This window comes from Odocoileus virginianus, chromosome 12 (genome assembly GCF_023699985.2).
Source record: "Odocoileus virginianus isolate 20LAN1187 ecotype Illinois chromosome 12, Ovbor_1.2, whole genome shotgun sequence".
Classification (NCBI taxonomy): Eukaryota; Metazoa; Chordata; class Mammalia; order Artiodactyla; family Cervidae; genus Odocoileus; species Odocoileus virginianus.
In genome coordinates, this window is record NC_069685.1 from 51,258,329 (window position 1) to 51,269,498 (window position 11,170).

Genomic DNA, 11,170 nt, shown 5'->3' on the forward strand with positions numbered 1-11,170 from the left:
TATAGCTTGTGCTGGCTCTTTATTGCTGCACAGTCTTTCTCTAGTTGCAGCGATCATGGATTACCCTCTAGATGTGGTGCTCAGGCGTCTTGTTGTGGTGACTTCTCTTGTTGCGGAGCACGGGCTCCAGGGTGTGTAAACTTCAGTAGCTGCAGCACATAGCTCAGTAGTTGCTGAGCGGGCTCTATAGTTGTGGCACACAGGCTCAGCTGCTGTGTGTCATGTGGGATCTTCCAGCACCAGGCACTGAACCCGTGTCTCCTGCATTGGCAGGTGGATTCTTCACCACTAAGTCACCAGGGAAGCTCTCTTTCAACTTTTAACACAGAAAACTTTCAACAGTAATAGTACAATGAATACCTGTTATAACCTCTGCCTGTACTGGACAGTTATTGTCATGTTGCCGTATTGAAACTGAGTTTCCCCAATAACCCAGTTTCCCAAGTTTGTGATTAATCTTTCTATCGGAAACTTAATTCCTTTTCCTATCCTGGCCCTGTGCCCCTCAGGATTGGGGATCATCAAGAAAAGGGGGAATTGAAACCAAGCAGGAACTTGTGAGGGCTTCCCAGAACAAAAGCCCCTCCATGCCTCCCTTTTCTCATTTGTAGGAAAAAGGTTGTAGTCTCCTGGGCCTTCCCCAGGGAGAACAGGCTTAAGCAGTTAATGATGAGAACAAAAGAGACACTGGACTCCTAGTTTCTTCAGAAGGGATATAGATAACATCTGACACATATCTTTGAGTTGTTCAGCAGAAAATAAGACCTCCCACCCTCCTCCAGGTGAAGGCTGGCGATGACATGCTGTCCTCTGGCATGTAGAGCCAGACTGCTTGGAACCACCAGAAGGTTGATGATTGACATTCCTGAAACATCACCCTGTTAACTCCACACTTGAGTGCTCATCTTAGGACCCCTTTCCCTAAAAACCTTCCCCTGAAAACCATCAGAGAGTTTGAGTCTTTCGAACAGGAGCTGCCCGTTCTCCTTGCCTGTGTGCATGTGTGCTTAGTCGCTCAGTCATGTCTGACTCTTTGCTGCCCCCATGGACTGTAGCCCACCAGCCTCCTCTGGTGGGCTACAGAATGGAGTGAGTTGTCATCCTCTTCTCCAGGGGATCTTCCTGACCCAGGGATTGAACCTGGGTCTCCTGCATTGGCAGGCAGATTCTTTACCATTGAGTTCCCTGATAGCTCAGTTGGTAAAGAATCCACCTGCAATGCAGGAGACCTTGGTTCGATTCCTGGGTTGGGAAGATCCGCTGGAGAAGGGATAGGCTACCCGCTCCTGTATTCTGGCCTGGAGAATTCCATTGACTGTATAGTCCATGGGGTCGCAAAGTGTCGAACACGACTGAGCAACTTTCACTTTCACCCCTGCAAATAAACACTTAACTTTGCTTCAAATTCCCACTGTGAGTTAGTTTTCTGTGCCTATGATTGGTAACAATGTGTGCAGGCAGAGAAGTTTTCGTATTTCTTCACTGATCTTCCTAGGACCTAGAAGAAATTCCTGGCACCTAGTAGTTGCTTAATAATTTGTCGAATGAATGAATGATGTGCTTTTAGGGACTCCTGCTCTGGGAGTCCTTGGTCATCAGGTTGAAGATTCCTACTCAAGAGGAAACAGAAACTGCATGAAATGTTGTGGGAGTAGTATCCTGCTCAAGAATATGCTTGCCCCCACTCCAGGGGATCTTCCCGAACCAGGGATCAAACCCTTGTCTCCTGCATCTCCTGCACTGCAGGCAGAGTCTTTACCCACTGAGCCACTGGGAAGCCTGGACATAGGTATACCTATGGCTGATTCATGTTGACATGGCAGAAACCAACACAACATTGTAAAGCAATTATCTTCCAATTAAAAACAAATTAAAAGAATTTTGTAAATAATAAAAAAAGAAAGAAATGCTTAAACATTTTTTTTTTAAAAAAGAGACTGGTTCCATTTCATGGTTCCACCTCAGTTCCAATCACTCACAGGAATTAATTTGGCTCTTTCCAAACTCCCCATCCCAAATTCATGATTGGCTTATCTAAAATCCAGAGTCTGCCCAGGGCCAGTCAGGCTGTAGTTCTCCTTAAGACATTCCCCTCTCCTCTTCGGGTGCTTGGCCAGCTGTCCCAAAGGTTCTCTCCTGGTGCAAACAACCCCTGGGCGGTGGCTTTGTCCAGGGCTGCCCTGCCACCAGCTAAGTGGTGCCTCTATGGCCTAGTTTTCTCTCTCCCAAGGTCAGGCTAAGACACAGCTTCAAGCCTCAGTCCCATCCCTGCAAGAAGCCCTCTTACAACCCCTAATCACACCCTGGCTCAGGGGAAGAAAGGACTGTCCGCTAGAGAAGAAACTGGAGTAGGTTAATGTTTCTTTTAATTATTTATGTATTTGTTTGTTTGGTTTGCATTGCACCAGGTCTTCGTAGCTGCACTGGGGCTTCACTCTAGTTGCAGCAAGCAGGGGCTACTCTTTGTTGATGTACTAGGGCTTCTCATCGAGGCGACTTCTCTTGTTGCGGAGCACAGGCTCTAGGTGCATGGGCTTCAGTAGTGGAGCACACAGGCTCAGTACTTGTGATTCATGGGCTCCAGAGTATGGGCTCGGGAGCTGCAGCTTTGGGCTCCAGACAGTAAGCTCAATAGTTGTGCACAGGCTCAGCTGCTCCATGGTATGTGGCAGCTTCCCGGGCCAGGGATCGAACCTGTGTCCCTTGCATTGGCAGGTGGATTCCTATCCACTGGACTACTAGGGAAGTCCTGTAGGTTAACATTTATCTGCCTCTGAAGGCAATCTGGGTCGGCAGCTTACAAATCTATAACATTATTCTCCTTATGGAGTCAGAATCTGGTAGCATTATTCACAAACTCCTAAGTGGGTGCTACAGACAGGCCACTCCTTAATACTGAAGTGCCAGGAACATCAAGCATGAGGGCTTCTATCTCATACACGCTTCTGATAATTACTTGCCAGGTTTGAATGGCTAGAACTGGTACTTCCCTGGCAGTGCAGTGGTTCAGACTCCGTGCTTCCGCTGCAGGGGGCGCATGTGCCATTCCTATTGAGGGAAATAAGATCCCACATGCTACGTGCGGCGTGGCCAAAACAAACAAAAAAAAAGGTAGTCAGTCTTGAATAGCTTGGGCTCCTCTTAAGGACCTTGTTTACAGCTTGAGGTGAAGGGAGTTCTCTCGTGTAGTCAGAGGTGAGAGGGACTCCTCCCCACACCCACAGATAAATATTCCCTTGGGGGGATATACTTTCCTGGGCACAGAGCTTTGGCTGGAAGCCAGGATGCTCCACCCTGGCAAGAAATCCCAAGTTTTTATCCAATGCTTGCTGAGTTGTCAACTCCAGGACCTGACATTCACACTATAGTCCATTCCTGAGAGCACTGTCTAAATAAAATGCAAATGGGGCCTTCTGGAGCTGAATGATCAGGGTCTAAACCTTTCCAGAAGTGGCAGGAAAGACCCACCTGGAGACAACTCAAATGACCATCAAAAGATGAATGGATAGGGGAATTCTCTGGCGGTTCAGTGGTTACGACTTCATGCTTCCATGGCAGAGGGCCTGGGTTTGAGCTCTGATTGGGGAACTAAGGCACAAGCTGAGTTGCACAGCTTAAAAAAAAAAAAAGATGAGTAGATGAACAAAATGTCATCTATCCATACATAATAATAATGGAATATTATTCAGCCATAAAAAGGAATGAAGTACTGACACGGGCTACAACGTGAATGAACCTTAAAAACATTGTGCTGAGAGAAGCCAGACACAAAAGGTTGTTTGTTTCCATTGATATGAAGTGTCCAGGATAGGCAAAACTATAAGACAGAAAGAATTTAGATTACTGGTTACTTGGGGAAGGGGAGGATGGGAAGATAGGAAAGTGATAGTTAAAGGGCAAGGTTTTTGCTTGTTTTTTTTGTGGTGATAAAAATATTCTAAAACTGACTGTGATAATGGATGTAACTCTGTGAATATACTAAGAACCATCAAAGCGTACGTTTTAAATGGGTAAATTGTGCAGAGTGTAAATTCTCTCTCAATAAAGATGTTTTAAAGTCTCCAGTGCAGAATGAGCGCCCTCTAGGGGCTATCAGATGTCCAGAGCAAGCTACAGGCCTTTTTTTTTTTTTTTTTGACTTCTACTAAATTAAAAATCAGAGAAATACCTAAAAAGGGTAACACAAAATGAAGAGATGTTGTTAAAATTTTTACTGAAGTATAAATCTATAGAAAAATGGAAGTATCATAGGTGTATAGCCTGATAGACTTTTGCAAACTGAACACACAGTTCTTGTTACCACTGATCCTCTGGGACTGTCTCTCTTGGAAACAAAGCCAAAAGTCTAAATTTGAGTCCCTGGATATATATGATGCCATTTTTTTTTAACTTTTGAGAGCTTATGGCAACTTTGGGGAATTAGTGGTAAACCATATAGCTTTAAAAAACAATATGTGGCTGCATTTAAATTCACATAAAAATAGCATTTTTAAAACCATAATGAAATTTAATCCTTTTACACAGATTAACAAAACATATTACAAGAGAAACTAAACATTGTATTTAACAAGAGCAATACTTTTGAAAGTGGAACAATGAAAAAAAATTAAATATTTTACAAATGTTCACCTCTGGGTCCATTTATCACAGTAGGGGAACAAAGCTGTTAAAATACAGATGTGCTCAACTAGGTCACTTATCTGCACTATAGTAGTACTGGAAATCAACCCTAAGATCACGACAGAAGACCATAAAAGACAAGACCCTAAATGTTTTACGGCCTCCTCAGTAAGAGGTGTTTTCCTTGTCAAAACAATATGAGGTCACTTTTGAGTGACTCTGCAGGACAGCTCTTTTCTTCTCCTTTCTCTCCTTCTTTCTTAATCTCTAGAGTTATGCCATCAAAGAATTTTATTATATTTATTTTGGCCATGCCCCACCATACAGGTTCTTAGTTCCCCAGGGATCAAACCCTCTCCTCCTGCATTGGAAATGCGAAGTCAAACACTGAACCACCAGGTAAGTCCCAAAGAATTTCATAAAAATAAAAATTCAATTCTTCAGTTGTACTAGACACATTCCAAGTATCCAGTAGGCACGTGTGGCAACTGGCTACCCCAAGGGACAGTGTAGACACAGGACATTTCCTTTACCATAGAAAGGTCTGAACAGTGCTGTTTTCGGGGATGAGCTCTCATCTCTCGCTCTGCCCCCTCCTTGGAAGATTTCTTTTTACTGACCACAGCTCCCCATCCCTCTTTTTTTTTTTTCAGTTGGTCAGCAAAATGCTCTGTCAGAACCTAACATAATGTCTGCAAGGATAAGCCAGTGGAAATTATGGTGTTTGAAAATAGTTGTTAGGCAAAGAAATACAGCTAATAAATCATCCCAAGGAAAAAGCCTCAACCTCCCCAGCAATTAAAGAAATGAAAGTTAAAATAAGCCTGGCATACCATTACATACTGTCTAGACTAGAAAAGTGTGTAAAAAATGATGGACTGTGATATTGATAACATTGTGGCGAAAAAGACACCTTTACCTACTGCTAGCCATCCTGGTAATTAGTTAAATCCTCTTGAAGAACCATCTGCAACCATGTTACAGAAACTATAAAACTATTTTCTGACTAATCCCACTTAACTAGTATTTATTTAATAGATAGCAAGTATGAGCCACAATACTTGATAGTTTATTGAGTTTTTAAAAAATGTACTCATGTTTTCACAACCATCCTATGAGGTAGGTAGCTTTAACCTCACTTTTTAAAATCTGCAAATGCTTAAGTTCACAAAAGTTAAGGATGATACCCAGAGTAAAAGAGCAAGTAAGTGGCTGAGCTAAGATTCAATCTTAGATCTTTTGACCTAGGAAGACCTGCCCAGAACACTACATTGCCTCCCATTTCAGAAAATTGCCTCCAAGGGAATGGTATTACCAAAAATATACATAATAATGTAATTATTACAAATATTCCAAAGGAAAAATTGGAAAATTCACACAGGAGAAAATGTAAGTTGGGCCCAGCACACAGAAGGTTCTCAATAAATGCTTAATTAATTAATAAATTTAGGTGTGGGATCTTCCCACAGCAGGGATAGAACTCGTTTCTCCTGATATTGGCAGGAGAATCCTTTACCACTGAGCCAACAGGAAAGCCCACCTAAATGCTTAATTAAAAAAAAAAAAAAGCAATTCGGTGAAAAAGAGCTCTAGCCCTTTAAAAGTCAGAGGCGGGTACAAAGAAGAGAAAGGAGGCGGGCTGAGGAGAGGAAGAGAGGAGCTCCTTGCCTTATTTAAATAAGCATGCGTAAAGGTTCGCCCTTGTACCTTGACGCGTCCCAGCACTCGGTGCGCGTGCGCTGCCTGAACCTTGGGGCGGCTCTCGGCTCCTCCCGCCTACTTAGGTGGGCGGAGACAGTCGCGTGAGTTCCGCGGACCTACATTCTCCCGCCCAATTGCTTAATTGGTGGGCCCGCCCCCACCCTTGCACATGCGTATACTTCAACATTAGACCCGGAGGTCGGTAAAAGGGTCCAGAAGTTGCGCCTGCGCTGCGTACGCCTCTGCCGGAAGTGGGCGGGACCGTGTTCCAAAGCCTGAAAGGAGGTGGGGAGAAAGCCACAAAGACCAGTGTGTTTGAATGGAAAGCTGAATTTAGGGGCTGTCCCAAGTGCTCGGCTGCAGAAATGTAAAGCCCAGCGTGTGATCACAGGGAACTTAATAATTTTCTATTTTTAAAAAGGTTTTATTCTTTTTTGCATGTGTATTTAAGAAAAGTTTTAGAGGGAAAGAGGATTTTCCCTGTTTTCTTTTTCCCCAAGAATTTTTTTTTTTCCTCAGCCCTGCCGCGGGTCTTGTGGGATCTTAGTTCCCCCACCAGGGGTCGAACCCAGGTTCCCTGCAGTGGAAGCAAGGAGTTCTAACCACTGGACAATCCGGCAATCTTCCCCACCTCACTCCACCCCCATCAATTCCTATATTCTGAAAGACTTCAGGACTCAATAAGGACACAGTTGCAGGAGTTCCTTGGTGGACCAGTGGCTAAGATTCCGCGCTCTCAGTGCAACAGCCCCAGGTTCGACCCCTGGTCAGGGAACTAGAGCCTACAAACCACAATTAAGACCAGGCGCAGCCAAAAAAAGGAAAAACACACACACACACACACACACACACACACACACACACACACACACACATTTTAGTGCCTCCTGTGTGCCCAGGTTGAAAATGAGTATTTAAAAAATGAAGAGCACATATTCTCACCCACATAAAGGTCCTAGTCAGGAATCCCAGTCAGGAAATTGTCAAGAAGATAAGCTGAATAGGAACCGGGAAAGAAGACACAAATGTGCACAGAAGTAAGTGTGTGTTTGTGTCATAAAAGTTATAAATGTTTTGGAAGTCCCCTGTGTCAGTTCATCAGCTTGATTCCATAGATGTTTGTGAAAAATGTGTCATCTTTTATACGTTGTGCTGGATACTGGAGATTAAGAGATGAATATAATTCAGCCCCTGTCCTTGATGAATTCACACTTAGAAAGATGGGGTGGGGTTCAGCTATAGGAATAGCCTGGGCAAAATCTTGGAGGTAAGCATTACAGTGTAAAATGATTCCAGACACTATCTTGACTAAAGTAGAAGGGAGGAAATGACATGGGAGGTGTGTCCTTTGAACAGAGTGGGGTAGTTTGGGAATGACAAGTTCTAGATGCCAAGGCCAGGGAGGCTGGATCCAAATCCAGTGGCCAGGAACCACTGTGTTTTGGTGAATTGGCTCTGTTGGCATGGGATGAGGCAGAAGGTGACTTTTTTTTAAAATTAAACTTAACTATAATTTAAAAAAACTTTTTTTTTTTTTTAATCTTATGGCCGAGCCAAGGCATGTAAGATCTTAGTTCCCTGATCAGAGATCCAGCCCTCGACCCTGGTGGTAGAAGCGTAGAGTCTTAACCACTGGACCAGCAGGGATATCTAGAAGGTGACTTGTAGACCACAGCAATTGACTGAACAGGGAGAACTCTTTGGGACCCCATGGACTGTAGCCCGCCAGACTCCTCTGTCTATGGGATTTTCCAGGTGAGAATACTGGAGTGGGTTGCCATTTCCTCCTCCAGGGGAATCTTCCTGACGGGGATTGAACCCAGTCTGTGTCTCCTGCATTGCAGGCAGATTCTTTACTGCTCAGCCATTGGGGAAACCCTGTCCACAAGGCAGGGAACACTACAGATGCAGGCATGGGCTTCCCTCGTGGTCCAGGAGCTAAGACTTGGAGCTCCCAATCGGGGTTTGATCCCTAGTCAGGGAGCTAGATCCTACATACCACAACTAAGATTTCTCATGCAGTAACTAAAGGTCCTGATGGAATCAGAACGGAAGATTCACCATGTTGCAACTAAGACCTGGCACAGCAAAACAAACAAACAAACAAACAAAAAAAAAAAAAAAACAGACAAACCAGCAGAAGGTGGGATAAGGTCATGGGACAGACCTTCCTCAGAGCCTCCATGAGGAACCAGCCCTGCTGACACCTTGATTTCAGACATCTAGCCTCCAAAACTGTGAGACAATCAACTTCTGTCAGATTGGCTACCTCGGTTGGTGGTTACTTTGTGATGGCAGCAGCCCTAGCAAATGAATACAGTTCCCAGGAGGTCCTTAATAAATACTCGTTGAATAAATGGATGGCTGAATAAAGGACAATTTTTATCATCTCTGGCTCTTCAAAAGATGACAAAAGAGGTATCAAGAGAATAATTGTATCCAGCCTTTCAAGTCTGGTGAATGGTTGAAAACCAGCCCCTTTCCCCAACCTACTTCATTTTCTGTGGTTATATTTTCATTGTGTTTGATACTGTCTTTGTCCTGAGACTCAGACAAGTCCTGGGCCGTGATAATAGGTGCAGGTAGAATGGGGGCTGTGGTTCCCTGGTTGACACACTATTGGTTGCTACTGAAATTCAAAACCCTGCCACCCCCTGCTTTCCTCCTTGATGGCAGATCTCCAAGTATGTTAGCTTCCCTTTTGTCTAGGGAAAGTGAACCCTCTTCCCAGAGCCAGGGGTGAATTATAATTGAGAAAACCTTTTCTGTAAAGCTAGTTAATATATTTTGGCTTTGGAGTCCAAACATCCTACTAATATATATATTATATATATATGTGTGTGTGTAATGTATAGTTGTATATATAATATATATGTATGTATACATATATGTGGGGGCTTCCCTGGTGGCTGAGATGGTAAAAAATCTGCCTGCAACGCAGGAGACCCAGGTTAGATCCATGGGTCGCGGAAATCCCCTGGAGAAGGGAATGGCAACCCATTCCAACATTCTTGCCTGGAGAATTCCATGAACAAAGGAGCCTGGTGGGCTACAGCCTATCAGGTTGCAAAGAGTCAGACACAACTGAGCAACTAATACACACGTTCATGCATATATATACTGCACTTTTTAAAAACATAGCTCAGTTTATGTATTTACTTTTGGCTGCGCCATGCAGCATGCGGGATCTCAGTTCCCTGACCAGGGATGAAATGAGTCCCCCAGCAATGGAAGCATGGAGTCTTAACCACTGGACTGCCAGGGAATTCCCTCATTCAAATGCTTTATAAACCTTTAGTAATGTTGATCAAAATAAGCTACATGATCCAATCCCAAATGAAGAAGTAGAACATATGCTTTGCCTATGGAGTATGCAGTGCTCTGCGGATCTAGTTACAGTGAGTCCTTTACAACGGAATTTTCTCTCCAAGGTGCACTCTCAGATCCCCATGTCAAGGTGTGATGAAAAGAAATAACCTGAGCTACAAGTCCCTGAACTGGAGTTTCCTGGACACTCTGAACAGCTATTACTCTGGCTCTCAGTTGCCTCATCTCTAAAATACACAGTGAAGAGCACCTACCTCTCAGGATTTTATAAGGATTACTTGAAATACTGTTTGTGAAAGCATAACTGCTACCACAGGTAGCAACTGTTCCCATGGAAGGTGTGTGGAAGATGTATGAATGGTGATGTTTGCACTGTTGTCAAACAGAGCTGAGAGCTGAGAGGCGCTGAGCAGATGTTAAATTCTTTGAAGTGCTTTTTCTGGCAAGTGGCACTTGTCTCCCCATTTCAAACAGCCCAATAGCAGCTTTCATGAAAGCCCACTTAGAATCTTTTTAAGCTACCAGCCATATGAAATACACTTTTCAAAGGTATTTCAAAAAAAGCAGGAGAGTCCAAACACTTTTAGAGAGTGTGAACTATGTTGGCTGAGATCTAAAGTCATGAGTAACCTTGCTGCTAGCAATTAACTCCTGGCTAGGTACCAGGATAAACGTACCCGAATGCCCTTTCCAGTGTTGTTCTTCAAACCCCAAACAGGAAATGACCTAAATGTTTATCCAGGATAGCACAGGTAAATCACTTGTGTACTACTTATTCCATAGAATGTCACAGCAATGAAAATAAACAAATTATAGTCCATGTAATACAGGTGACTCTTAAAAACATCATACTGAGCACAAGAGGCACAAAAATGAATCAGAAACAAATAAAGAAACCAATGTAATTTCACTTATAAAAGTTCCAAACTAGGAAAAACAAATCTATGTGATGTAGGGAGGCAAAGATACATGGTAAAACTACAAGGAAAGGTAAAGATATTACCACAAAAAATTAGGACTGTGGTTACCTCTGCGGAAAAAGGAGATTGCAATTGGGAATTAACACCCGAGAGGCTTCTGGGAGCTGGTGATGTTCTATTTCTTGACTTGGGTGGTAGTTACATAGATGTTCACCTCATAATTCTTTGTTAAACTATACAAAATGTTTTTTACTCTTTTCTTTTAAAAATTTTTTTTGGCTGTGCTGGGTCTTCATTGCAGTGTGCACCCTTCTCTACTGGCTACAGGATTAGGTCCCCCCCAGCATATGGAATCTCAGTTCCCCCACCAGGGATCGAACCCATGTCCCCTGCATTGATGGTGGGTTCTTGACTGATGGACCACCAGAAAAATCCCTGCTCTTTTCTGCATATTTCACAGAAAATAAAATTTTCTTTCCTTCCTCCCTCCCTTCCTTCTTTTGAAAAAACTTCCCCAAATAAAAAGCAGGAAAGAATTAAGCATACATGTACCTTGATGCTTTTGTATTTTCCATTCCATATTTGAGGGCTCTTTTCACTTG